Here is a 4,782-nt window from a genome sequence, read left to right on the forward strand (position 1 = left end):
GGTCTCACTGCCCAGGCGGGTCTCGAACCTGCAGGCTCAGGCAATCTACTCACCTCAGCCTCCCAGGCGAGGGATTACAGGCTGAGCCACCGAGCCTGGCTACACAACTCAAATTCTTAAGGGTCTTCTGTGGTTGACAGGGGTAGTGCCTGCTTCTGTCCAAAAGCCCAGTGTTGGGGGAACCCCTGAGGGACCCAGGCATGGCCACAGCCTTACCCAGGGGACAGGACAGTCGTGCACTCAGCAGCCCCTCAAACAGCTGGGCTGGGGAGGGTGTGGGGCCCTGAGTCCAGTGAACCCAGGAACTGGGACGGGCAGGGGCTGCACCTGTGAGTGTTTGTCCCATGTCTCCAGGCTGCTTTGCAGGAGTCCGGGGGCAGCTGGAAGCTCATGTGAGCTCCCCAGTGTCACTGCGGCTCCTGAATGCACCTCAGGGTGACTGACCCTGGCGTGGCTGGACCCGCATAACTGACCCCAGCGCAGCTGACCCGAGCTCGGCTGCTGGCTGGTCCACCAGGCCCATGGGAGGGCATGAGCAGGCAGGCTGGTGCCAGCCGCTGTCCACTGGCTTCCTAAGGTGGGTGGCTGGAGTCAGCGGTGCCTCCAGGGTCTGGGTGGGGCCTGTTGCAGTCACACAGTGGGAGAGACACACCAGGATCTGAGGCTCTGCCCCACTCCCAGGTGCTGCCCTGCTAGTCTCCCAGGACCCAAACCACAGTGCAACCCTCACATGGGCCCCAGGCCCTGGCACGCCCCCTCTCTCTCCCATCCCAGGGGCTTGGTCCTGCCGGTTCTGTTCCCCCAGAAGTCCCAGTGGCTAGGGATGGGGCCAGCACAAAGTAGGGGCACAGAGGGACACACAGCCTGGCCCAGGAAGGAGCATGGGGGAGTGCCTGCCTAAGCTCCAAGACCCACCCATGCCGGGACCACCTGGGCCCAGAAGTTGTCAGCATTTCTGGGTGGGCTCATCAGAGCTCCTGAGAGACCACGGCCCCAAATCATGGCCTGCAGAGGTCCTCACGGTGGACGAGGGTGCAGCCCCGCCCTGACCCTGCCAGCCCTCACCAACACAGCCAGCCTTAGCTGGGGGTCTGGGGTTAAGAGCCAAGCTGGCTCCGGGCACTGAGGCCAGGGCGTGACGTGTCTGTGGTCACCATGATCAGAGGCTAAGATAAAAAGCTGAGGCTGGGAGTGACACGGCTGGGGTTGTGGGGTTGTGGGGGTGGCAGTGGCTCCCCCAGGAACAGACCCCAGCACAGAAGCTGGGCTCCTCCCATACTTATGAGAGGAGGGGAGGGGAGAGAGGAGGGAAAAGGTGCAATGATGCTCCATGCTCCCCTCCCTAGGGCCGTCACCACCCCCACCCCCATGAGTCCCTAGGCTGCTGGGTGGAGAGAGTGAGGTCTCAGGCTGGGGGCGGAGGTGTCTAACAGGTGCTTGGGAGGCTGGGGCAGACACGGGGGCACCACCATGGAGTGCTGAGTCCTTCCTTGGCCAGCCTTTCCAGACAAAGCACGTCCTTCATCTCAACATCCAGGTCTGTGCAGCCTGGGTCCTCAGGATTCTTCCTGGGAACAGCAGGCGGGCTGAGGTCTGGGGGTTCCAGGGGACGGCCCAGCCAGCACAGGGTCCTGCACCTACCCAGGAGAGTGCTGGCCACTCCCAGGAGGGGGCTTCCGAGCCCTAGCTCTCAACAGCTCCCACCCCCGGTGTGTGCAGAGGACGGGAGGCAGGTGGGCTGGGGAGCAGTGACCCCTGGATGGACTTGGAGGGGCCGCCTCAGCCTGGCTCCCTCCGTAAGATGGGAGCCCACTGCAGGGGGTGGGCCACGGAAATGGAGCACTCAGAGCAGGGGTCGGAAGGGGCCAGGCAGGTTGGGCCCCTCCCGTGGGGCTGGACTTCGAGGGCTCTGATGGCCCCAGCTGCCCGCTCTCCAGGGCCCCACACTGAGGTCTCACCCTGGCTCCCACCCAGCCCTGCTCTGCCTTTCAGCTGAGATTGCAGGGCATGGGGGTGGGGGCCGGAGATGTGGGGCTGGTGACTTCAGAGAAGCATTGGTGAGAGGAGTGTCTCCGTGGGCAGGGCCAGAAGGGAAAGCTAGGCAGCCAGGGGACATGGGAGGCCTGATCCTCCACCACTGCCCTTGCGCCTGAGTGGACGTCCCAGATCTAGGCAGCCAGTCCACCTGGTCAGCCCCACTTGCTTTGAGACAGGGCTTTGGGCTCCATGCCGTTCTTGTTCCATCCTGTTCCCAAGGCTGGCACAAGCCTGGCCAGTAGGATCCCAGCCCCTCCTCCACGCCCCCCGTCATGGGCAGCCAGGGGCCTCTGGGACTGAAGTGGTAGGGGAGGCTGGGTGGCCTCCAAGCTCCTGGTTCCCAGGTGCCCCACCCGGGAGCTCCCCGTGCTGACAGATGGCAGCCCCAGCCGCCGAGTTGCCAAGGTGTGGGCACAAGCCACTTCCAGGTCGGGTGTGTCCTGCCAAGAGGAAACCTGCCTGCCCTGTGTGGGGCCCATGTCACAGTCACAGGGGCACAGGGCTATGTCCGGTGCTGGCTGGGTTGGGAGCTCTGTGCCAGGCCTGAAACGTGCCCCTGCCCCCCTCCGTCCTTGGCCCTAGGAGCCTGAGGCTGCTGCCTCCCCACGCAGCTGGGAGAGCGAGACCCACCGAAGCAGGGCTGCAGCGGCATGGCCAAGACCCAGGACAGACGCTGAAGGCCCGGAGCTGGGGCAGCCCCTGTGGCTAGGCCAGGAGTAGGGGATCGCAGCCTCCGTGAACCCCACATGCTGGGGGAGAAGAGGCTGCCCTCTGGGTAGAAGTATCTACTCTCCTCTTACTCCCCATCCAGCTGCCATCAAGCCTGGGCGCTCTCTCTCCCACACTTGGCCAGCTGCTTCTGTGGGACGCCCACGCCATTGGACCTGTGCCGGGTGTGGTCAAGGCAAAGCCTGGGAGACCGGGTCCCCATGAGGTCAATGGAGGCCACAGAGCCCTGGCACAGTCCCTTGCCCAGATCAGAGGCTGCAGTGGGCGTGGGTGGCCAGCTGGGCAACCACAGCCAACTTCCGGCTCTTGGGACATCTGCATTCTGCCCCAGACCCTCCCCAGAAGACGTGGCCGACTGGAGGGCATGCCTGGGAGCCATCCTGGGGAGGTCACATGGACACAGCCAGCCACACAGGTCCCCACTTGGGTAGACATAGGCACCCTGGGGAGTGGACTCGTTGACACCCATCCACTCCTCTGTCCCCATGCCAAGCCAGACCAAGGCACGTCAGGGGCCCACTTCCCCAAAGTGGGTACCCAAGCTCATATGAAACCCTGCCCTTAACAAGAGCCCTGAGAGAAACTTCTGGAAGTCCTAGAGACCTCCAGGGCCACTGCTTCTGGGGTCTCCCAGCCCTGGCACCCAGCCCTAAAGGAGCTGCTAGGTAGCAGAGCTCTCCTGCCCAGTGCTATCTGTGGTTTCCCAACACCACAGAGAAGGGGTCGTCACCCAGCCGGGAGCCTGAGGCCAGGGCACGCCCTGGACAGACACCGGTGAGGGTGCTGGTCGGCCCCAAGGGCCCTTCACTGAGGAAGCCAGACGCCCACTCCACAGAGTGGACAGGGCTGTGGCCTCAGGCAGGCTTGGGGACACTGGCCTGCAGTGCTATCCTGGCTGAATAATGGGGGAGGGTTTCCTCTCACTTGCCCGGCACCAGGCCTGAGTGGGGGTCTGGGGCTGACTCAAGCCTGGACCTCTACCCATCTCCCAAGCAAGGAAGGGCCAGGTTCGAGAAACCACCTGGTGGGGTCTGGTGGGGTTTGCCTGGGGAGGGAGCAAGAAGCCCCCAAGACCCCCAGGCTGGAATCTGGGGCTGCCTGGTTCTTGGACGACCAGGCATGTCAGGAATGGCCCCAGCTGTCGGCCTGGCCTCCTGAACCAGCATCCCCCCTGATTCCCCTTTCCAGCTGTTGCGGCTCAGAGGGGACAGTGAGGAGCCTGGCAGAGGGCAGCTGTTCCTTCCATCAACACTGCCCCGCCCCCGCCGACGGGCAGCCTGAACCACAGTGTGGGGGGGCGCCGTCCCGCCCACTGAGGAAGGACAATGGTCTCGGTCCCTGTCACCCACTGAAGATCCCTGCCCGGCCCCACATGGAGGAGGGAGTCTTGGCCCAGCACTGACCCAGTGGCTCTTGCAAAGCCCCAGGGGTGCTGCTGAACCCCCTCTTTCTTCCAGGGGCCACGCGGCTCCCCAAGGACCTGATGCAGGAGAGCGGCCTTCCCATTTGCTGGGGTGAAGGGGGTCCCAGGGGCAGGACCAATGACTTAGGTGGTGTGGGGGAGAGGCTGGTGGGTCAGTTCTGAAGACACAGTTCCCCTCCCCATGTTGCTCCGGGGCCCAGTGGGCTAAGGATTTAGACAGGACCGAGCAGAGCAGGCAGGTGGCCTCATCCCAGGCCGCAGGACAAGCGACCGGTCAGTGCAGAGCCCCTGCCCCAGCACCCACCCAGACACTACTGGGTCAGGCTTGCCTGCTGGAGGCTCATGGTGGTTAGACACCACTGGACCAGGCTGGACAGGAGTCTGAAAGTTGACCTGGCCAGAGGGAAGGCAGGGTCCTGACACAGGTGTTTCAGCACAGACACTCCTCACCCAAGCTGATCCAAGGGCAGGAGATTCAGAACCCTGCCCCACAGGGTCACCTCCCCCAACCTCCCCAGCGGTCTGCTAAAACCCTGGGGGAGGGAAGAGGGGTAGAGAGAAAGGGGTGTGGGGGGGGAGAGGGGGGGAAGAGG

At 64.2% G+C, this 4,782-nt stretch overlaps 1 protein-coding gene across 1 annotated transcript in view; it reads right to left on the reverse strand.

Moving 5' to 3' along the window:
* LOC103255186 (cadherin-15) overlaps nt 1-4,782 on the reverse strand; it is a 17,535-nt gene that overhangs the window by 11,205 nt on the left and 1,548 nt on the right. The window lies entirely within an intron of this gene.

This window comes from Carlito syrichta, unplaced genomic scaffold (assembly GCF_000164805.1).
Source record: "Carlito syrichta isolate Samal-C Ts95f unplaced genomic scaffold, Tarsius_syrichta-2.0.1 Scaffold287922, whole genome shotgun sequence".
In the NCBI taxonomy this organism is placed as follows: domain Eukaryota; kingdom Metazoa; phylum Chordata; class Mammalia; order Primates; family Tarsiidae; genus Carlito; species Carlito syrichta.